Source organism: Mesoplodon bidens (genome assembly GCF_964165515.1).
Source record: "Mesoplodon bidens genome assembly, chromosome: 9".
NCBI classification, from domain to species: domain Eukaryota; kingdom Metazoa; phylum Chordata; class Mammalia; order Artiodactyla; family Ziphiidae; genus Mesoplodon; species Mesoplodon bidens.
In genome coordinates, this window is record NC_138166.1 from 15,181,069 (window position 1) to 15,206,304 (window position 25,236).

Below are 25,236 nucleotides of genomic sequence, written 5' to 3' on the forward strand. Positions count from 1 at the left end.
CATTAAATTATTAAATTGTCTTTATACAGTCATCAATACCTAGCACAGCATTAAACAAATGAGTGCTTAATTTTAAAAAAATCCAAGTTATTATTTCAATTGGGGATATTAAATCAAGTGCTTTAACATGATAAATATTTTATTTGATACATTTTCCACCTGCATTAGGAAACTAAGAGAGTTTTAGAGCCCTGACTTATTAGGTGGGGTCAGGATTCAAAGTCATCTGACTCTGCATCCAGGGCTCTGCCTACCCTGCCAAGTGACCTTTCTACTCGGCCCATGGAACTACAGGATCGCTTGGTCCTCTTGTGGCTGCAAGGGCTGTTCTCTGAGGCTCTCACACCAGTGGATCTGCAACTGACCTCACTGGACCATTTTTGCACAACCAGGGATAAATGTGGAGGGAGACCTGTGGTACCCATGGAACCGAGGTGTCTGCTGCCCCTCAGATGGCCCTGCCTAAGCCTCATCCAGTAGCTTGATTCTCAAATCAAAAGTGGGAAAGTTCCTGCCTCACCAATAATCCTGTGCTATTGAATCACTTCCCTTCTGTGTAAGAAAAGGGAGAGAAAAATCAGGGCTGGCTCTTCAGTCTCCAATCCTGTTTTCCAAGAATGGGGAACTGAACTACCTGGGTTCCTCAGGAAGGCTTGAGCACAGAGGTGAGATGCTCTTTCTCCTCTCAGGATCCTCCTGAACACCACTGAGGTAGCTGTCTATTTAGAATACTCCTTTTGCCTTTTGGCTTTAATGACACATCTCACCAGGCCTAGAATTAAGATATAACTTTAAAAAATGTTTTAAATACAACGACTGTTGAAGGTCGTCAACAGACACAGCAGGGAGAGTTTGGGTTTATGAATAAAGCCACAAGGGTTCTAAGCTACCACTTTTTGTGAGTTTTGTGAAGTAATGTCACTTAACTATTCCAGTGAAACAAAAATTTACCCAGTATATTTCATGTGACTTTAAAGATGATATGAGGTGATGCATTTAGTTAGTTATCCTTTCACATAAACTCAGGTTTATATGTATTTGAGTGCTTCTCTCGGCACTCTTTATTCTCAATCGCCTTTAGTAAATAAAACGTTCCACTTTTTTCTTTACCCTGTTCTCCTTAGGAAAGAATAAAAGGTTAATTCACAATCTTTGTAAAGTAGAGAAAAAATAACTTCGGGGGATTTTACGAGGTGGCTTTCTAATCCAGGGACAGGACTCCAGTCTGAGTCTTTGTTTAGAGAGGAGTTTTTCGCAGGCTGTTTCTCCACAGATGGCACTTTGGTCACTTTACAGTAACCAAACCTCTCCGTAACCGATCTCTGTGGGGAGACGATCACGCCCCGGCTCTTCCAGCCAGCAGTTACATTTCTGTGCTTCCCTTTGATTTCCGGGAAGCAGACTCATGTTATAGCTCAATGTTTTCTTTTCAATCTCAGCTCCTTACAGCCCCATCACATGAAGTCTAATAATATAAAGCAGTAAATTTTCACTTCTTGAATGTTGATTATATAAGAGCCAGAAACTATGTAAGCATAAAACATTAATCACCCAGATTCTACCACAGATGGGATACACTGTTTTAGTGTTGGTGATTAGCCCCTTAGATAGCCTTCTATGTAGACAGTATTTAGTGTTTATATTTAGCATTTATATATGTATGTATAAGAAGCATTTACATATATATAAAGTGTTTATGTATATATATTAAAAGTGGCTTTATATATATATATATAAAACCAATAATATGAATCTCAGAGATCCAAACTGTAATATGTCTCAGTGACATATATATATATTTGACTGTCTATGTTTTTTACAAATATGAAACCATATGATCTATCTTGTTTTGCGGTCTTTTTTTTTTTCATTTCAGAGCACATTACATGTTTCCTAGCCCAGGTGATCATAAACATGAGAAGAGATAAACTGTGGTACATTTATACAATGGAATAGTATTCAGCAATAAAAAGGAGTGAACCATGTATACACATAAAAATATAGATGAATCTCAAAAAATAATACTGAGTAAAAGAAGCTTTAACCAAAAAAGTACTTATTGTTATGAGTTCATTCATAAGAAGTTTTTAGATCAGGCAAAGCTCATCTGTGGTGAAAAAAAATCAGAAAAGTGGTTGCCTTGACAAAACTTGAGGCAGGAAATGAGGAAGGGGCAAGATGGAGTGCTGTAATGTTCTATTTCTTTTTTTTTTTTTTTTGGCTGCGCCTTGCAGTATGTGGGATCTTGGTTCCCCAACCAGGGATCGAACCTGTGCCCCCTGTAGTGGAAGCGTGCAGTGTTAACCACTGGACCGCTGGGGAAGTCCCTGTAACATTCTATTTCTTGATAGGGGGTTGGGTTACACAGGTGCATGCATGTGTCAAAACTCATCTAATCGTCCAATTAGGATTATGTACATTTCATTGTACGTAAATTTACCTAAGACAAGAACAACAAATAGAGAACTCTAGTTAATAATCTGCATGCTAAAGTATTTAGGGGGAACTGAACTAATGTCTGCATCTTACTTTGAAATGCATTTTAAAAAGACAGTTGGAAACAGGGATGGATAGATGGATAGATGAGTTATAAAGCAAGCATAGTAAAATGTTAATTACAGCATCCAGGTAGTAGTTATATGTGTGTTCTCTGTATAGTTTGTTCAACTTTTCTGTATGTTTGAAAATTTTTCATATTAAAATGTTAGCAAGAAAATAGGACCATATAACATGTTCCTATGTCAAATATGCTTCCACAACATTTAAAGGACTGAATAAATAAACATCTGTATAATGGAATACAATTCAGTCACTGTTGAACATTTAGGCTATTTAAAACTTTGCAGAATAAGCTATATTACAACAATTATCCTTATACTTAGATATTTAAACCCTTGTCTTATCATATCCTTAGAACAAATTCCTATGAGCATAGTTGCTAAGTCAATAAAGAATTAAGGATTTGGGCTCCTAGTTTCATCCAGAAGACTTGGGACACTTTTCTCTTATTAAATAGAAGACTTCATATTTCCTTTTAAGATTTCCATAAAGATTGAGTTTTGTTCTTTTTTCGTCTTTGCTTATCAGTTTGATATCCTGAATGGGCTCTTCTTATAATTTATTTTTTGGCTTTCTCCCTCAGCATTTCAGAATCAAGGAAAAAAGGACTTAAAAGAGAAGAGAGATTATTCAACACCCAATGATGAACTAACAATCTGAATTTTAGAGATCCAAAAGGTAATCTGCCTCAAACCTATTTTTAAGATTTGAAATGGAATTAGTGTTTAATCAGAGATTGTCTGACTGAAAGCAAAAATCAGTTTCTAGGTTTTCTATCTAGTCTTTTCTCTCTGTGAACACCCAAAGAATGTGCACTGAATATAAGAATACGGGAGGCATTTACCCTTCATATCACGATATCACTATGCTTTGAAAAATCATAACTTGGAGTTGTATGTGCTAGCGCCTTTGGGTGATCAGCAAGCTGTATAAAAACCCAACGAATGCCAAGGTTGGATCACTTCTATTTAAATGATGATTAAAAGCCCATGCAATCTGTGCAGCAATTCGGTGTGCCAGAAGAGGCAGCACACAAACAAAACACTTGGCTACTGGTCCCGCTCATTGTGGTGTGGATTACAGTCCCATTTTATCCCTTTCTCTTGGCTCTTTCAGCAACAGATGAAACCGCTGAAGCCACTCAGCAGACAAACACGCCAGCTCACGGGCCAGAGGACAATTTCCCTTTCCCAGCAGCAGCTCAGGGCCCTTCCCTGGACTTTCCAGATGACTTTTATAGCAGCGGCTGACTTCTTGAATAGTTTTTATTTTGATGGCCTAGAGCAAAATAACAATGCAACATCGCCTAGTGAAAAGACTGGGATTCAAACTCTAGATCTATGTCTCTTTTGGTTTTAACTTGAATACAAGAGACTTCAAAAAGGCAACAACAGTGAATATGTATGTGTATTTACTCCACATGGAGGTTTAACCAGTTTCTGATCAACAGGTGCATTTTACAACTTCCAAAAATGATATTGTGTTGAACAAGTTCTCTACTGTATTCCAATATCAGCTTTCAAATGGGTTGGCCCATTTCATGCATTTGAAAATTGATTCTCTGTGGAAGTTGATACTGTTGATGTCCTGTTGGAATTTCATTTCCTCTCTGATTTTCTTGATATTGCATCTTCTAGGTTCCCACCTACGTCCCTGAAAGTCTCTTTTCTCTCTTGACTGGCTCATTTCATTTATCTCAGACCCTATAAATAGTTGTCACTCAAACTTCAGTCTTTAGCTGTATATTCTATCTCTACTTTTTCCTACAACGTTAGGAGAAAAAGTCAGTTGCAAAATTTGGATGGGTTCCAAAAAGTGGAATCAAAATGTAAAATTCTGGTAATATGTATCTAAATTGGTATAACTGTCTGGTATATCATGTCAATTCCCACTTCCTGAAGATAACAGCAATTTTCTTGCATGCTTGTCAAGCAGGTTCCTACCACTCCCAGTGTTGGGTAGACAGAGGGATGAAAGAATGACATCTTATCCAGCCAGTCTTATGAATGCTCATGTTCCTCGTCTGTTTTTAAATTGTAATGTTTATCTTTTTCTTATTTATGTCTGTTCCCTTTATATTACAAATAAGAAATTGCCTATTATGAATATTAAAAATTTTTTCCAGTTTCTTTTACATTTTAGTTTTCAATGTGTTGTTCTTCCATGTGAAGGACACTTCATATAGTCAACTCAACTGAGCGTCTTATTTCCTATGAAGGTAATGGATAAACATAGAGCCATAATGAGTAAAAAACTTGATGGTGAGGGTATAAAATAATTATTGTGAGTATGAGAAGAGAGAGTTAACTGGAGAAGTGTGGAAAAAATGGCAGACAATATCGAGACCCCAGATGACCACAGATACCCTGAATTGGTCACTAATCTGTATTTTTAAACAAGTAGAGTCAGTAGTCTAGGTATATACCAATTGTAGACAGTTGTGCTGATCTAAGGTATAGTTTCTGGAGGAAAAAGGAAGGATTAGTAAGTGAGGTAATTGAAAATGTTAGCAAGATAATTTATATAACAGATTACGTAGTCTGGTATGTACTACTGAATTAGCTGCTGTTTCAAAATATAGAGCAATATGGGGTAAGTGACAGAGGACCAGATTGTGACTGAAACAGACAAAAGTCAGTTGACCATCACACTAGAACATCTTAAGAGACTATTTTTCAGAGTTATGGAGACTTTTCATTTCATTGAACTTCCTGTCCACAAATCTTTATAAATTAATGATAAATAACAACCAGGAAAATAAATGACAACAGTGATGACAGGTAGAAAGTGTGCTATAATAAGAAGCCAAAATCTCTTATTTTTACAAAAAAATTTTTGTAAATTTTTTTTTACAAAAAAAAAGGAAGAACAGTAGTTTCTAGGTGTGCTTGTGAAACGAGGTCACCCATATCTTTTAGGATGTAGAATGAAACTGTGTTGCGGAAGCAGAGTTCTGAGGTGAGAGAAAGCTTTCGTTAAGGCAAGGAAGGAATGAAGTAGTTGATGGAAGAGGTATATGTAAAGGATGAGGACATGATATATGGAAAAGGTATACCATGTATCAAAAATTGTTTTATGGCTTCCCTGGTGGTGCAGTGGTTAAGAATCCGCCTGCCAATGCAGGGGACACGGGTTTGAGCCCTGGTCCGGGAAGATCCCACATGTTGCGGAGCAACTAAGCCCTAAGCAACTAAGTTGTGCACCACAACTACTGAGCCTGCACTCTAGAGCCTGGCAGCCACAACTCCTGAAGCCCGTGCTCCACAACAAGAGAAGCCACCGCAATGAGAAGCCCGCGCACCACAACGGAGAGTAGCTCCCAGTCACCACAACTAGAGAAAGCCCACATGCAGCAACGAAGACCCAACGCAGCCAAAAATAAAATAAATAAATTAATTAATTTAAAAAATTGTTTAAAAATTATTTTTAATCTCTGAAGGTCAGTTTTGCTTTAATATGATTTATCCACTTGTGATTTGTTTTAACTTGTCACATTCGAAACCCAGCAAGATCTTTTATTCTGAAAATTCATGTCTTTATTCTGGAAATTTCTCCTTAATTAACCTTTTGTATAAAGGGTATAGCATTCTTTCTATTCTTTCCCCATGAAACTCCTTTTAGACCTGAATTGATGTCTCCTATCCTATTATTTGTATTTATTTATGTCTTTTTTATATTTTCTATTGATCAATCTTCCAGTGTATCAATTCTCTTTAACTGGTCTCATCTACTATTTAATTATTCCACTGAATTTTTAAATTTCAATTACTGTATTTTTCAGTTTTAGTTTTCAATTGTTCATTCTCCTGTTTGTTGTACTTATTGAATCTCCCTCATGGTGATTTGATTCCAAATGTAGTTTCTAATTTTTGACTGAGTACCTCTCCAGCAGAGGTTGTTCTACAGGTTTGAAGGCATTCTCAAGCCTTAGCACTTGAAAAAGATGGCCAAGCATGAATCCCACCTTTATGTAGGAAACTCAGTTCTAGCTTAAACTCCTACTCATCACTCTAACTTTGTGTTTTCATTCTTGGTTCAGGCACCTAAAATTTTTCCTTTCTTGCTTTTAAACTTTGTTATGTATTTTTTTTTAATCTTTTTTTTTTTTTTTTTTTTTTTTTTTTTGCTGTACGTGGGCTTCTCACTGTTGTGGCCTCTCCCATTGCAGAGCACAGGCTCCGGACACACAGGCTCAGTGGCCATGGCTCACGGGCCCAGCCGCTCCGCGGCATGTGGGATCCTCCCGGACCAGGGCACAAACCTGTGTGTCCTACATCAGCAGGCAGACTCTCAACCACTGCGCCACCAGGGAAGCCCTCTTATGTATTTTTTAAATATGTGTTGTTCCAGGCCAACATAAAACTGGAAAATTCTCCAAATAATTTTATGAACCCAGAATAACTTTAAAACTAAAACCTGATAAAGACAGTATCAAAAAATGATATAGATTGATCTTATTTATCAATATCGACATAGTTGCATAAATTGCACCAAATATTAAAAAATAGGTTTTTTAACATGGAACCACCTTTGTAGTCCTACAATAAATCCTACTTAATTTGCATTTACTATTTTTTTGGTACTTTGCTAGATTTTATCAATATATTTTACTATATTAACAGATTAAAAGGGAAAAATCATATGAATATAACTGATGGTGAAAATATGATTCAGATTAAACAGTCATTTCTTATAGAAATTCTGAGTAAAATTAGAATGCAAGAAAAGACTTAAATATGGTTAATTCTTTACAAAAAAAACCCAGTAGCAACTATTACCCCAAAGAGCAAACCTAAAACTATTTTATTTAAAAATCAGGATCTAGTCAGGGGTAGTGAATATATTAACATAAAATTTAAATAATTGGTTTATTTGAAATAAAATGGTAACACTATCAATTTTGCAAATAACATGATTATACAACTAGAAAATTCAAGGACATTTAGTTACAAGAGGAATAAAAAAAGACCTGTAAGAGTATTTAACAAAGTAGCTAAATGGAAGCTAAGTATATAAGTATCATTAGGTTTACTCTATTCTAGCAATTAGCACCTAAAAATGAAACCAGGGAGAAATATTCCATTTATAAGAGAAATAATCTATAAAAATATTAAAGATAAATATAATAAAAAGTCACAAGGTCTATATGCAGAAAACCGTAGTATCTCAGTAAAAGACGTGTCAAGATTTGAGCATACGGAACTTCCCTGGTGGTCCAGCGGTTAAGACTCTGCACTCCCAATGCAGCGGGCCCGGAGTTTGATCCCTGGTCAGGGAGCTAGATCCCACAAGCTGCAACTAACAGCCTGCACGCTGCAACAACAACAAAAAGGATCCCGCATACTGCAACCAAAGATCCCTCATGCCATAACTAAGGATCCTGCACACCACAACTAAAGATCCAGCACGCCACAACGATGATCCTGCGTGTCGCAACTAAAGACCGAGTGCAGCCAAATAAATAAACATTTTTTTAAAAGATTTTTGGGCTTCCCTGGTGGCGCAGTGGTTAAGAATCTGCCTGCCAATGCAGGGGACATGGGTTCAAGCTCTGGTCCAGGAAGATCCCACGTGTTGCAGAGCAACCAAGCCCATGCGCCACAACTACTGAGCCTGCGCTCTAGAGCCCACGAGCCACAACTAGTGAGGCTGCGTGCCACAACTACTGAAGCCTGTGCGCCTAGAGCCTGTGCTCCGCAACGAGAACCTACCGCAGCGAGAAGCCCACATACCGCAACAAAGAGTAGCCCCCCCCTCAACGCAACTAAAGAAAGCCCACATGCAGCAACGGAGACCCAATGCAGCCAAAAATAAATAAATAAATAAATAAATTAGTTAATTTAAAAAAAGATTTGAGCATATGGATATATTCTTGGATTGGTAGAATTGCCATCATAGAAATGTTAATCTCTCCAAGCAATATAAAATGTACTTAAAATTTCATTAGAATTCTAATAATTTCTTGTTGGAATTGGATTAAGTTACCTTAAGTTTTATGTGGAAAAAAGTTCATCTAGTATAGCCATGACAATTATAAAAATGAAGAATAACAAAGGGGGAGACTTGTTTCTCAGGCTATCAGAACTCTACAAAGAGACTGGGAAAACAAATATGATATTGGTATAGCTATGGACTGACTTATTACTCAGTGGAACACGTCAAAAAATTCAGAAATAGATTCTAGTATACATGATAATTTTAATACTTGGCTAAAGTTGTAGTTTTACAAAATGCAAAAAGGCAAGTAACAATACATGGTGCTATTGCTACTAGCTATCAAAATAGAAGATAATAAAATTGGGTCCCACTCTTAACCATTAAAAGAAACCTTCTAGATGTAGTAATAATAATTATAATAATAATTGTTTTAAAATACAATCTAAGAGACTATGTGTACAATCTAAGGCAGGGGAGATCTTAACCAATATTGGAAACCCAGAAGCTGTTAAGAATTTCTAGATACAATTGAGCTTTCCATACTAAAATTTTATGGCAATAAAACCAAAGATAAGATAAATAAGTCATGTAATGACATTTTAATGATTAGTAGCTACAATATTTAAAAAATGAGCTCTAATAAAGAAAAGATAAATAACTCAAAAAGAAAAAATATATAAATAGGCAATTTAAAGTACAGATTATCAAGAAATGTGAAAATAATAAATTTCACAGTAATATGAAAATGCATATTAAAGTAATGATAAATCACTTTTCTCTAAACATACTGGAAAAAAATTAAAACCCTTATCTCCAACTGTTACCATAGATGTGGGGAAATATATACTCTCAGATATTGATGATGGCAGTAGGAATAGCTGTAAACTTTCTAGAAACAAATCATTGAATAACTACTAAAATTAGTATATGTATATATAGTGTATTTGTAATTTTTAAATTGTAATTCCATATATAATTATTATATATTTGTTTATGTTTATGAATTTTAAAATATTTATAGTGTACATTAAAAAATAAACCACGTGGTAAAGCAAAACTTTATTTACATATATAGTCCATGGAGGACTTACAGATTTGGTACTCAAAATCCATGCTATTATACTTCTAGTGTGTGTTCTGGTTCTGCAGAGTGTGATAGGTTAAAAAGCACATTTTTCAGACTCCCTTGATAACCCTAGAATCCTGGATGTGATTTAGGTTTGGCTAATCAGATGCACTTGTATAAAATTTGGAAGGCAGAAGTCAGTCTTCTCATGAAAACATCAAGATTCCTTTGTCTTTAAGTTTTGGCAATTTGCATGTCTAGGTGTTTTCGTTTTCTTTTTTATTTGGGGCATTTATCCTGTCTGGGGTTAGCTGAGGTTCTTGGATCTGTGTTTTGGTATCTGTCATTAGTTTTGGAAAATTCTTGGCCATTGTCTCTTCAAATATTTCTTCTGCTCTGTATTTTCTCTCTTCTCCTTCTGGAAATCCAATTACACATATATTAAATTATTGATTTTCTTGCATACCTCTTAGATCCTCTGTTCTCATCTTTTCACTCTTGTTTGTCTCTTTATGTTTTTTTCCTTGGCTGTTGATGAGGCTCTTGAAGACATTCTTCATTTCTCTTACTGTGTACTCATTTCTAGCATTTCCACGTGATTCTTTTTTTTCTGCGGTACGTGGGCCTTTCACTGTTGTGGCCTCTCCTGTTGCGGAGCACAGGCTCCGGACGTGCAGGCTCAGTGGCCACAGCTCACGGGCCCAGCTGCTCCGTGGCATGTGGGATCTTCCCAGACAGGGGCACAAACCCGTGTCCCCTGCATTGGCAGGCGGACTCTCAACCACTGCACCACCAGGGAAGCCCTTTATAGTTTTCACATCTTTGCTGAAATCACTCATCCAATCATGCATATTCCACCTCTTCCACTAGAGATTTAACACATTAACATTGTTATTTTAAATTTTATGTCTGGTAGTTAACAACATGTATGCCATGTCCAAGTATGGTTCTATTGAATGCTTTCTCTCTTAAAAGAGTGTTATTCTCTTGCTAAAAGAAAAAAAAAAACTATCAACTAAGAATCCTGTATCCTGCTTTCCTTCAAAGGTGAGGGAGCAATAAAGACATTTCTAGATAAACACGAGCTAAGGAAGTTTGTTACCACTCAAATGAAAAGACAGTATCTCAAAGCCATATGTAAGATAAAGACATCAGTAAAGTAAATGCCTGGGCAATTATAACAGCTAGTATTATTGTAACAACATTTTGTCATTCTACCTTTTGTTTTGTAAATGATTTAGGAGACTAATACATTAAAAAAATTTATTAGTCTACCAGCTAGTATTATTGTAACTTTGGTTTGTAACTCCACATTTTGTTTCTACATAATTAAAAAACTAATGCATTAAGAAAACAATTATTGGGTTATGCTTTCAGACAAAATATGTACAGTGATGTAATTCTGTGACATCAATAACTGAAAGGGATGGGGACCCTGCTATAAATGAGCAGAGTTTTTGTAAGTTATTGCAGTTAATAAATTCAAATTAGAATGTTATAACTCTGTAGGATGTTAAATGAAATGCCCATAAAGAAAATAGTTATAGAATATACACAAAAGAAATTGAGAAGAAAATTAAAATATTTCCTACCAAAAATCAACTAAATATGAAAGAGATAATAATGCAGTAAGAGAGGAACAAAGAATATTTAAGGCATATAGAAAACAAATAGTAAAATTACAGAAGTGAACCCCTCCTTATCAGTAATTACTTTAAATGTAAATGGATTAAACTCTCCCATGAAAAGAGAAGTTAGCAGAATGGATTTTTTTTTAAAGTTCTACCTATATGCTATTTATAAGAGACACTTCAGACCCAAGGACACAAGTGGGATGAAAGTGAAAGGACAAAAGAGATATTCCATGCAAATAGTAACCAAAAGATAGCAGGAGTGGCTATACTAGTACCAGACAAAATAGGCTTTAAATTTAAAAAGTTTATAAGTGACAAAGAAGGACTTTATATATTTTAAAAACTTCAATACAGAAAGAAGATATCACAATTATAAACATTTATGCGCCCAATAACAGACTATCAAAATGTATAAAATAAAAATTGAAGGAACTGAAGGGAGAAATAGGTATTTCCACAAAAATAATTGAAGATTTCAATACCCCACTCTCAATAATGGATAGAACAACCAGACAGAAATAAGTAAGAAAATAGATGATTTGAATAACACAATATCAATTAGATCTAACAAACATACACTTAACTCTCTACCAAAACCAACAGCATGCACATTCTTGTGAAGTCTACATGGAACATTTTCCAGGATATACCATATATTAGGGGACAAACTAAATCTCAGTAGGTTTTGAAAGATACATGTCATACAAAGTGTCTTCTCCAACTACAATGAGCTGAAGTTAGGAATCAAAAACAGAAGGAAAACTGGAAATTTCACAAATTTGTGGATATTAAACAACCAATGAACAAAAGAAATCACAAGGGAAATTTGAAAATACTAAGATACGAATAAAAATGAAAGCACAACATACCAAAACTTATGGAATGCAGTGAAAGCAGTGCTAAGGGGAAATTTACAGCTATAAATGTTTACATTTTTAAAAAAGAAAGATCTTAATCCAACAACCTAAATATACAACCTAAGGCACTAGAAGAAAAGGACAAACCAAGCCCAAGTCTAGCAGAAGGAAGTGAATAATAAAGATTAGAGCAGAGATAAATAAAACAGAAAATAGGAAAACAATAGAGAAAATCAATGAAAACAAATCAATGATCTTCAGAAGGATAAACAAAATCGACAACCTTTAGTTAGATTGACCAAGGGAAAAAAAAGAGAGAAAATTCAAGGTACTAAAATCAGAAATGAAAGTGGGACATTATTACTGATACTACAGAAATAAAAGGCATTATAAGAAATTGAACACCAACAAATTATATAACCTAGGTGAAATGAACATTTTCTAAGAAACAGAAATCCTATCAAGACTGAATCACTAAGGTAGAAAATCTGAATAGACCTAAAACTAGTGAGAAGATAGAATCAGTAATCAAAAACCTTCCAATGAAGAAAAGCCCTGGAACTGATGGCTTCACTGGTGAATTATACCATTTAAAGAACTAATGCCAATCCTTCTTATACTTTTCCAAGAATTGAAGAGGTTGGAACACTTCTTAATTCATTCTATGAAGCCAGCATTACCCTGATATCTAAGCCAGTCAGAGATGCTACAGGAAAACTACATAACAATACACCTTGTGAATATTGATGTCAAAATCCTCAACAAAATTATTGACTATATTCACTGTGCTGTACATTACGTCCCTGTGATTTATTTATTTTATAACTGGTAGTTTGTAGTTCTTAATCCCATTCACCTATTTCACACATCCTTCCACTCCCCTCCTCTCTGGAAACCACTAGTTTGTTCTCTGTCCCTCTGAGTCTGTTTTTCATTATATTTGTTCATTTGTTTTGTGTTTTGTAAACTATTTCTCCTCGATATAGAGACAAAAATCAACCATATTACAACTGGTCTGAACAGTTAATACTATGCAAATAAGTCCCTTCCTGGTCAACATAAGAATAAAATTTTATTGGAAACAAACAAAAAAATCTTCAGCAAAATACTAGCAAACTTAACTCAGCAGCATATTAAAAGGATTGTACACCATGACCAAGTCTATTTTCAAGTATGTGAAAAGATACTCAATATCGCTGATAACTAGGGAAATATAAATTGTAACCACAATGCGATACCATCTCCCTCCCATTAAGATGGCTACTATCAGAAAACAGAAAACAACTGATGTTGGCAAGAATGTGGAGAAACTGGAACACTTGTGCACTGTTGGTGGGAATGTAAAATGGTACAGATGCTTTGTTTCTTTAAAAAATTAAACTTAGAATTACTATATGATCCAACAATTCCACTTCTGGGCACATACCCAAAAGCACTGAAAGTGTGGTCTTGAAGAGATATCCAAACACCCAGGTACATACCACCATTATTCATGATAGCTAAAACAAGTATCTGTACAGGGATGAATGTAAAAGCAAAATATCATATATGTTCACAATGGAATACTATTCAGCTTTAAAAAGGAAGGAAATCTGGCACATACTACAACATAGATGAACCTTGAGGACATTATGCTAAGTGTAATAAACCAGTCACAAAAAGACAAATACTGTCTGATTTCACTTACATGAGATACCTAGAGTAGTCAAAATCATAAAGTTGAATGGTGGTTGCCAGGGGCAAACACAAAATAATTTCCCATAAATTGTTGTGATTGGCTTAAAATGTTAGGCACAATTTTAACTGTCATCTTTTGCCATCCTCAGCAGAGCAACACACTACATAACTTCTGAAAGAAAAATGTCCCTTTAGGCAACTTCTTTTGGGCTACCTCAAATCTTCAAATTCCTTCAACACAGAAATATGCCAATTCATCTTCAAAACAGTACTGCTGTGAGATTAAAGGGTTAAGAGCTTCACAGTATATGGTTGATCTGAGTTTGTTATTAATGGCTGGTCACATGGCCTTTGGCAGGCCAAGTGGTAACACTGGCTTCCAGGAGAGAGGATGTTTTGGAAAATGATAATGTATGTGACTATCTGTTCCAGTCCACCCTGTGTTGGCAGAGCCTCCCATTCTACTGTCTGCTTCCTTTGGTTTGGTTTAACCTATTTTTTAGTATCGTCAGTTTAAGTTTTTTCCTGGACTGGGAAGGGAGTTTCATTCTTGCTTAGGATCATATGAGATTTTATTGCAAAACCTCAAACCATATTAAATTTGATTATTTTGAAACATGCCATTGACTTTGAGTTCCAGGGGTCTGCTTAAATATTGCCTCTTGGTCCAAACTTTTCCTTAAAGAAAGTAGATAACTTTTCAGCCTCCAAAATACCAGACCCAACTGGATAGATCTTTGTGAAGGGGCTGCTGTTTAGAGTTTCTTCCATAACCCTAAGATTTCTGTTAGTCGGAGACACGGTCTGTGAGTACAACATTCCAGTCACCAGAATATAATCTGGAACTACAGGATAGAAATTGCAATATTTATAAGACCTTGCAATAATTTCCATTTCATTATACCAAGGTTCATAGAAGATATGGACAAGAATCCATGAGACCAATAATGGATTGATCATCTGTCCAGTTTTCACTCACTAACTTAATGACAACCTGTACTGGTACCATCAGCATAAGGAAATAAGAAAGGCATAATTATACCTCAGTAAAAGCCCCATCACCTGGAGTTAACAATCAGGGCCCAGAAATAATTTATTTCCCCACAACTGCCATCGAGCTTCAATGTTAATGATGACAAGGCATCTCTTATCCTTAGTCCTCATGAGACAAAAGTATATGTACAGTCAGCTCCAACACGACAAGGCCTAAGAGCGATTGAGCATGACAGGCTGAGGCAGGGACTGTCATACTCGGGCAAGTTTCTTTACCTCTATGGGATCTCATGTTCTTCAACTGTGATGGTACCTGTTATTCAAGCTTGTTAAAAAGATTTGGAATAATAAATATGTGATATATGTGTGGGCGTGGGGCATCTCAGCTTGAGTCAGAGACTGACACATATGTGTGGTTGCTCCTGATGAGTATGTGGGGTAGGACCACAAGAAACCTACTGGAACAAGACCATAGTGCCTTAAAAAATGCTTCTTAAAGGACTCTTCAAGAATAGTGAGCTTGATCCAGTAGGGCAGACTCAGAAACACTACAATTTTCAAATCACTTAGAATCATTGGGATATAGCTCCCACATTGAACTCATATCTAAGAACCTCACTGAGATGGAGGAAGAAGATTCAAAATAAACTCTAAATGACAATAGGAAATAAGCTTCCGTTGGCTCATGTATCTTCTAGAAAGTATGTGTATTCCACTCCTGAAATACAGGTACAGTACAGTGCAAATATGAAGCAGGCTGATTGTGAGTGCATCTGGGACACTCTGAAGACTCCCCAGATTACCTGCCAGAGAATTTGGATAGTACCAGGTCCTGTGTTAGAAAGGTAAGGGCATTAGCCAGTGAAATGTGAACTATCACTGTTTAATCTGATCGCATTTGTACCCAGTAGCTAAAAGCCTGGAGTAAGTTTTATTATGTATATAATAGGTATAATGTAATACTTTGAACACTGCTCATGGTGTTAAAATGTCATTTCCCATTAATTAACATAATATGTTTCATACATTAACTGAAAATATTTAATTGTGCTATGTGACACAAGGGAAACAAATGGGATGTATAAAACTTAAAAGCTGTGTTAAGCATAGATAATAAAAGGTAGTTTTAAGATGTAGGTGAGACTCATAAAATGTGTTCAATATAGATAATAAGTAATCAAATGGCTTCTATGACATGGGCAGAAGTCCTTAAATGTGTTAACATAGATAAGCAAGTTATTAACCTGTGAGGCATGTTAGACCACAGATAAACTAAATAGGAACTGAAGGACCAAGAGGCACCTAACATTTGTGATACACTAATACTTGAGACATATTAAGCCCTCAGTTATTCATGAGACCCTATATTGATCACCCACTGTTGACAACCATTCTAGCCCCACCGGCAACCCAAGAAGTACAAAAAAAATGTGTAGCTGCTCATCGGGCTAACTGGTGAACTACAGCTGTGGCCAATACTTGTTCCTGTGTCTCTTTGCTAGATCAACTGTGTATATGGTTAACTCTGGTCACTTTCCATCTGCTTAGCCCACTTGCTTAACCTTAATTCTGGTCCTCATAATTCCAAGATCAACAAGGAATGCTAATGCAGCAGAGGGAGAGGCAAGCCATATAAACATTTCTTTAACAATGATCTAGGTAGTGTGATCCTTCTGCTCTGCTTGCAATTATACCTAATGTGTTCACTTACCACCTCTTTTTCCTCTTTTTGTGTATTTTAAATTGATTTAGTAAACTGAATGATTCAACCATCTTAATTAAGCCTATGAGCCTCTTTGGGGTAACTGGATAGTAAAGTGTACTTGGACATTACCATTGCATCAAGGCAACTTCTCACATAAAAATTAAGTTTTCTGATATGATTATGTATTTAGGAAGAGGGATTTAACTAGTAGGTTAGAGAATGAACTACAAGCAATGAATATCATAACCATTTGAGGTGGTTTTAAATCTTTGGAATTGAAAGAAGACACTGTGTGTGGATTGTCAAAATGGGACCAGATGTGCTTGTTTTAGTACATATTGTTGGTTTCTGCTCATATAAGAGTCCTGGGAAAAGCTTGGGGTTCTTGTCTGGTTTTAGAAAAGATAGGTAGCTCCAATCGTCTGATTCTATCTCCTATTCATTCATTCTCCCTCAGTTCAAGGCAAGCATTATTTCTAGGTATCTAATAACAGATTACAGCAATCTAACAGCAGATTAGAATCGGCCTCACACGGCAGCAAAGAGCAGCCCCCACTCACTGCAACTAGAGAAAGCCCGCGTACAGCAATGAACACCCAACGCAGCCAAAAATAAAAAGAATAGGCAACAAATATGAAAATCATTACTATACATTTTTTAAATGAAGTAATTCCAGCTACCTGAATTTATTATTTTTGCAGGCTGCTAGTTGATATTCTTACCTCTAATCAATGAAATTATTCACTTGCTTTTTAAAATTGAGGTGAAATTCAGATTTTAAAGTTAACCATTTAAAAATGTACAATTCAATGTCATTTAGTATGGGCATAATGTTGTGCAACCACTACCTCTATCTATGTGAATACATTTTTATCACCCCCCCAAAAAACTCCATATCCATTAAATAGTCAATAATTTTTCCCCTCCCCCAGCCCCTAGCAAACGTCAATCTGCTTTATGTCTCTATGGATTTACCTATTCCAGATATTTAATATAAATGGAATCATATAATATATAACTTTTGTATCTGGCTTCTTTCACTTAGCTTAATGTTTTCAAGGTTTGTCCACACTGAAGCATGTATCTATACTTCATTCCTTTTTATGGCTGAATAATATTCTATTGCACATATACACCACAATTTGTTTAACCATTCATCAATTGCTGGATACTTGGGTTGTTTCTCTTTTTTGGCTGTTGCGAATAGTGCTGCTATGAACATTCACATACAAGTATTTGAGCACCTGTTTTCAATTTTGGGGGATATATACCTAGGAAAGAAATTGTGAAATTATATATCAGTTCTACATTTAACTTTTTCAAGAACCACAAAGCTGCTTTCCAGTGACTGAAACATTCCCATGAACAATGTACAAGGGTTCCAATTTTTTCCACCTCCTTGCCTACATTTATTTTCCTTCTTAAAAATTATTGCCATCCTAGTGGGTCTGAAGAGGTATTACATTGTGGTTTTGATTTGTATTTCCCTAATGACTAATGATGCTAAACACCTTTTCATGTGCTTGTTGACCATTTGTATATTTTTTCTGAAGAAATGTCATTTCAAATCATTTGCATATCTTAAATTGGGTTGCTTATCTTTTGTTTTTGAGGTATAAGAGTTCTTTATATACTCTGGATACTGGACCCTTATCAGATATATGACTTTTAATATTTTCTCCCATTCTGTAGGTTGCCTTTTCACTTTCTTAATGTGGTTCCTGGATGCTAAAAGTTTTTAATTTTGATAAGATCCAATTTATCTATTTTTAAATTCTGTTGCTTATGCTCTTGGTGTCATTTGTAAATGAATCCATTGGCAAATTCGATGTTTGGAATGAAGATTTACCTGAGTTTTCTCTTAAGATTTTTACAGTTTTACCACTTATATACCCCTTATATATTAGGTTGTTTTATCACTTATATTTGGGTTGTTTTCTGGATTCTCAGTTCTATTCCACTGGTCTATATGTCCATATTTATGCCAGTACCACACTGTATTGATTATTGCAGCTTTGTAGCAAGTTTTGAAATTGTGAAATATAATCCCTTCTTTTTCAATATTGTATTGGTTATTAAGGACTCTTTGAAATTACATACAAATTTGAGGATAGGCTGTTCCATTTCTGCAAAAAACAAAAAAGATCATTGGAATTTTAATAAGGCTTGCACTGACTTTGTAGGTGGCTTTGGGTATTATTGCCATCTTACCAATATTAAGTCTTTCAATACATGAACAAGGGATGTCTTTCCATTTATTTGTGTTTTCAATTTCCTTCAGCAATGTTGTAGTTTTCAGTGTACAAGACTTTCACCTCCTTGGTTAAGTTATTCCTAGGAATTTATTCTCTTTGATGCCATTGTAAATGGACTTCTTTTCTTAATTTCCTTTTCGGATTTTTCATTCTTAGTTTATAGAAATACAACTGATTTTTGTGTTGATGTTTTAGGCTGCAATTTTATTCAATTCTTTAATTAGCTCTAGTATTTTGAGTGTGTGAATTCTTTGGGATTTTCTTTATAAGGTCATGTCATTGCAAATATAGTTTCACTTCTTCCTTTACAATTTGGATGACTTTCATTTCTTTTCTTGCCCAATTTTTCTGGCTAGAACTTTCAGTACAATGTTGAATAGCAATGGTGAAAGCAGGCATCCTTGTCTTGTTCTTGATCTTGGGAGAAAACTTTCAGTCTTTCACCGTAAAGTATGATGTCAGCTATGGGTTTTTCATAAGTGCCCTTTGTCACAGTGAGGAATTTCCCTTTTATTCCTAGTTGTGTTTTTTTTTTAATCATGAAAAGGTGTTGAATTGTGTCAAATACTTTTTCTGCATCAATTGAGATGATCATCTAGCTTTTCCTCTTTGTTGTATTAATGTAGTATATATTACACTGATTAATTTCTTATATTGAAATACCTTTGCATTCCTGGAATACCTCTTGGTCATGGTGTATAATCCTTTCAATATGCTGTTGGAGTCAGTTTGTTAGTTAGTATAGTAGTTTGGAAACTATATTTGATTTTGGCATCTACATTCATAAGGATCATTGGTATTTTGTATTTTCTTTTTTTGTAATATTTTTGTCTGACTTTGGTTTTAGAATAATGTTGGCCTTATAGAACAAGTTAGGAGTTGTTCCTTTCTATTCTATTTTTTGGAAGAGTTTGAGAAGGATTGGTGTTAATTCTTTAAATGTTTGGTAGAAGTCACCAGTGAAGCCAGCTAGTCCTGGGCTTTTCTTTGTTGCAAAGTTTTGATTACTCATTCAATCTGTTTACTTGATATTGGTCTTTCCAGAGTTCTCTTTCTTTCTTATTGAGTCAGTTTTGGTAATTGTACATTTCTGTCCATTGTTTCTACCTTTTATTGAAAATGGGGTAAGGAGTCTCCAACTAATATTGTAGAACAGTTTCTCCCTTCAATAATGACATTTTTTCTCTATATATTTTGAGGCTCTATTGTTTGGTCCATATATGATTATAATTATTATGTCTTGATGAATTGAACTTTTAATCAATAGATAATATCTTCATATCATGTAACAATTTTTGACTTAAAGTCTATTTTTTTCTGTTATTAGCATAGCCACCACAGCTTTCTTTTGGGTACTATTGGTATGGAATATATTTTTACATCCTTTCATTTTCAACTTACTTGTGTAATTGGATCTAAAGTGAACTTTTTTTTTTTTTTGCAGTACGCAGGCCTCTCACTGTTGTGGTCTCTCCCGTTGTGGAGCACAGGCTCTGGACGCGCAGGCCCAGTGGCCATGGCTCACGGGCCCAGCTGCTCTGCGGCATGTGGGATCTTCCTGGACCGGGGCACGAACCCGTGTCCCCTGCATCGGCAGGCAGACTCTCAACCACTGCGCCACCAGGGAAGTCCTAAAGTGAATCTTCTGTAGACAGCACTTTTCGGATCTCCAACCAAAGAAATTATTTTTTTTCCATTCTTCCAATCTCTGTCTTTTAATTGGTGAGTTTAATCTATTTGAATTTAAAGTGGTTAAAGGACTTACTTCTGTTATAAAGTAAGATAAAGGACTTACTTCTGTTATTTTGCTATTTGTGTTCTAAATGTTATATCTTTTTTGTGATCAAATCCTCCAGTGGTGCCTTATTTTATGTTAGATCTTTTTTCATAGTCTATTCTTTTGATTCTCTCATTTCTCTTTTGTGTATCTTTTAGATATTTTCTTCATTGTTACCCTGGGGTACCTCAAAGTTTTTTTTAAGACAAGTCCCTCCTTTTGGAAATATTGTCCTTTTTTGGCTTTCATTATACATTGCCTTTGAATCTATTTATTTTCTTTCTCTTAAAGCAACTGTTTCTTAATTGGAAATTTTATTCATAATAATAACAGAATATTATCAATTAGGAATTATTTTAGACAATAATGAAGATCTGTCTACAATGGCTTAAACACATAAGGGCTTATATTTATTTGTGTGTGTGTGTAATGGGAAGTCTAGCAAGGTTTGCAATGTTTTCTGGCATGATTCAGTAACTTGAATATATCAGAATCAAGGGCTCTGCTCTTCTTTTGATCTTTCCCTCATGACCCATGAGGATTCCTATAGCTACAGTCATGATGACTTTATTCTATGAAAAGAGGAAAGAGTAAAAAAAAAAAAAAGCATTCCAACTAGCCAAATTAGCCCTTTTAAAGAACGTTCAGAAGTTACATCTAACAACTTACATTTACAGATCATTTGCCAGACATATCAATAAGGTAGATTTGGAAATGTAGTTTTCCTTTTACCTGAGAACATTGTTACCCCTAACAACTGAAGATTTCTGTTACTAAAAAAGAAGGGCAGAATGAATATCAGCAAGGTAACTGGCACATAATTAGTTGTTAACATTTATACAGCAGGTATTATGTGCCAGACACTATGCCAAATTCCCTATATATTAGCTCATTTAATCACAACAATCTTAGAGAATAGGTGCCTTTATTATCTCCATTGTACAGATGAAAACGCTGATTCAAATACAAATACTAACTTTCTTAATTTCTCAGACTTACTAAATATTAGAGCCATTTAGAACCTAGTTATCCTCCAGATATCATTTTCTTTCTTCATTTCTTTCTTTCTTTCTTTCTTTGGCTGCACCATGCACAGCTGTGGGATCTTAGTTCCCTGACCAGGGATTGAACCCGGGCCCCTTGGCAGTGAAAGCACCGAGTCCTAACCCCTGGACCACCAGGGAATTCTCAGATCTCATTTTCTAAACCATTCTGCTGTATTAAACAAAAAACAGATCCTAAATCTATACATACAACTTTTGCCTTTTTCCTTCCATAATCATCTGCTAACATTTAGATGCCACCTGAAATTCAATATGATTAAAACTAGCCTTTATAGCTGGTTCCTTAACTGGCTTCCTACATCTGTAGCCTCCATTGTTATTCTCTGTTACCATCAAGGTTTGCTGCTCACAATGCCTGTGAGCAACAGGAAACCCATTTTAATGAAAACATGTGCAGGAAGGTGTGATTCATTGATCCTTCACTGTCATTGTATCTCTAGTGTCAATCCTAAGATTCAATCACTGTGACAGCCTCCCACTGGGTACCCTCACCTCCATTCCCTGACACTGATGTTTAGAGCAGTCTTATGTATATAGATTAACTGGTGAGCAGTGGGAAAACAATGAATGCCAGTCTGAAAGTGAAAGACTTCAAATTTTCTAACATATTTTGAAACTGTCACAGAAAGTGGATCTTTACTGCTCAGTCAAAATTCCTTGGATTGAAATTCAATGTTCTAAACTAGGTTCAATGTCATTACAACTTTATTTTCATGTACTTCTTTATCTGCAATATATTACAGTCACCTAGCTATACCTGGCAAAAGTAAAAAGGTAGAAATAAATAATAACATCCTCCCCTGTCTCCCACTTCTCACCAAGTTATTTCCTGACACTTTCAAGTCTTACCACTTCAGCTCATAGCAAAACAACTTTAATAGAAATTACTAGAAAATCAGAAGACATACATTTTCATACTTATGGAAAAGTTATTAACAATAAAAAGCAGAATGAATTTTCTTACAATGGATGGATTTTCTTTTTCTCTATATCCTCACTAAGAAATACCAGTTTCATTAAGTACTATGTGTGTATTGATTATTTAAATTTAAAACAAGGTGTTTCAATTATCTACTGCTGCATAACAGAGATGCCCCCCCCCAAAAAAAAAAGCTTCGTGGATTAAAAAAATATATTTATTTGGTCATAATTCTGCAACTTGAGCAGGGCTTAGCAGTGATAGCTCCTCTTGGCTCCATGTAATTTTGACAATGGCAGCTTAGCTGGGGCCTAATCACATGATTCCAACTGGGGTAGTTAGAAGGGCTTGGGTTGACCATCCCTCTCTTTCTCTGTTTGTAATCTCTCTTCTTCCATTGCCTCTTTCTGTCCACGTGGCTTCTTTCTCTCATAGCATATTTGACTTTTTTACACCATAGCTGATAACCAAGAGAGTAAAAATGGATGCTGCAAAACTTCTTAAGACCTATGTCCATGAGTCATATAAAATAATTTCTGCCACATTTGGCTGATCAAAGCAAGTCACAGAGCCAAGCTAATGCAAGGGGAGGAAAAAGAGACTCCCCTTTTACTGGGATGGGAGTAATCACTGATAGCCAGCTTTACAAACAATCAACCACATGAGTTTTTGCTTTTGTTTTGCCTCAGTAAGACATAACCAAAGTGTTTTCCAACAAAAGTATGGCATGAAAATCATTATTATTGTTCTTTTCTTTGCCTACAGCTAAATAGCAGTTTGATTGCAAAACTACATCCCACTCTGTGTTTCTCAAAATTCCAAATATGTGAAATTTTAGCAAACACTAAATCAGGTGGAAAGGATTCTTTCATGAGTTATGGCTTGTCATGGGTTAAATGATGGTCCCTAAAATTATGTGTTCAAACCCTAACCCCCAGAACCCATGAATATGACCTTATTTAGAAAAAAGGTCTTTGCAAATGTAATTAAGTGAAGGATGAGATCATCTTGGATTAACTCAGTGGGCTCTAAATCAATGATGAGTCCTTAATAAGAAGGGAAGACTCAGACACACAGAAAGAAGAATGTGAAGACAGAAGCAGAGATTGAAGCTGCCACAAGCCAAGGAATGCCGGCAGCCTCCAGAAGTTAAAGCAAGCTAGGATTCTCCCCGAGAGTCTTGAGAGGGAGTGTGGCCCTGCTGACACATTTATTTCAAACTTCTGGCCTAATAACTGTGAGAGAATACATTTCTGTTGTTTTTAAGCCAACCAGTTTGTGGTAATTTGTTATGGCAACCCTAGGAAACTAATTCATAGTTCTTTATCAAACTCCTATTAAAAATATTTTATAATACTATTTTTAAAACTTCCATGCCTAGTTGCAGAAGAGGATGAAAGGGCCTAAAGAAGTTTCATTTATCTCAAACTTACTAAGAGCTCTCTAACAACAAAATTTAAACTTTAATTCCAGAATAGTGCAGATTTCCCTCATCAGTTTTGTATCTACAGACATAGTATTAAAGTGACCTCATCATTTATTTTGGCTGGAAAGTTATACTGATTCATCTATACCCTCACAACACTTTTTTTTTCCCATGTAGCATCTCTGTGGTCTCAGATACTTACGGCAAGAAATTAACACAAAAGTAAAATATTTAATCATTACCATGGCTTAAATCAGTGGCTCTCAAGCAATGGCACCCTTAACAGCAGCATCAACATCACTTGGAAACTCATTAGACATGCACTTTCTTGAATCCCACCCCGACCTACTGAATCAGAAACACAGCGATCTGTGTTTGAACAAGCCCTCTAGGCAATTTTGATGCTACTAACATTTGAGAACTGCTGGGGATTTTGCTACTTGCTAAATATGTCTATCATTCCACTTATGCTTTCTGGAGCTGAGGAAATAACCACAGAATGATTTCAGGGACCCACTGGACCCACTGTGAGATGAATTTGAACTAAAACTTCATTGATCACCTGACCTCCATGACCTCGGACTGGTGGACCACAGTGACATTTTGTGTATCCCTGAATTAGTGTCAGTTCAGAGGCAGTGTCCAGTAATCTTCAAAAAACCTGATTATTTCCTTTCTCCAGTGCACTGTCAACCTGGGGCATGGTGTTATATTGGTGACTGAGTGTTGGTTTCTACTGCTGGTCAACCCAGACTCAGCATTGGCTACAGCCAGGTTGGCCTTAGTGAGTGGAAATCCATGTTATTTCCAGGGATCACAAACTTCAAATCTTTGAAGTAACTAACTAGATTTCTTACTTGTGTTTGCTGTGTTAGATTTCTTACTTGGATATGGTGAAGATATTTTTCCCCAATTGATTTCTTCTTCAGATTTCCTCCCCTTTTTAACCTGCCTCATCTAGCAAGTGTTTTTACTAAGATGGCTGCTGTCCAACATCTGGGTCTGAAAGGAAACTACAGAAATCCATCAAAACACATTTGCTTGATTCCTGTGGGTTTTTGGGTGGGGAATAAATTTAAACTCTGTGTGAACCTAATGAGGATAAAATAAGCAAGGGCAGAAGAATGAAACATTGGGTTGGGACTGTAAAAAACCAAAACCATTAGGTTTATGCCCTGATCCTTTCTTCTATGATAGCCATACTGCTGGTCCAAAGGAACTGATCTGCTTCACAACCTCTCTAGGACTGCAAATACAGGTATTCATTATGTTATAGATATCCTGTCAGTATCCTTGAAATATTTCTTTTTGCCTCTTTAGAGTGGGAGAGCCACATTATTATGAACAGATTTAATCCCATTCACAGG

The 25,236-nt window shown here is 35.7% G+C and overlaps 1 long non-coding RNA gene across 1 annotated transcript in view; it reads right to left on the minus strand.

The window, feature by feature from the left end:
* LOC308622963 overlaps nucleotides 1–25,236 on the minus strand; it is a 229,559-nt gene that overhangs the window by 162,412 nt on the left and 41,911 nt on the right. The window lies entirely within an intron of this gene.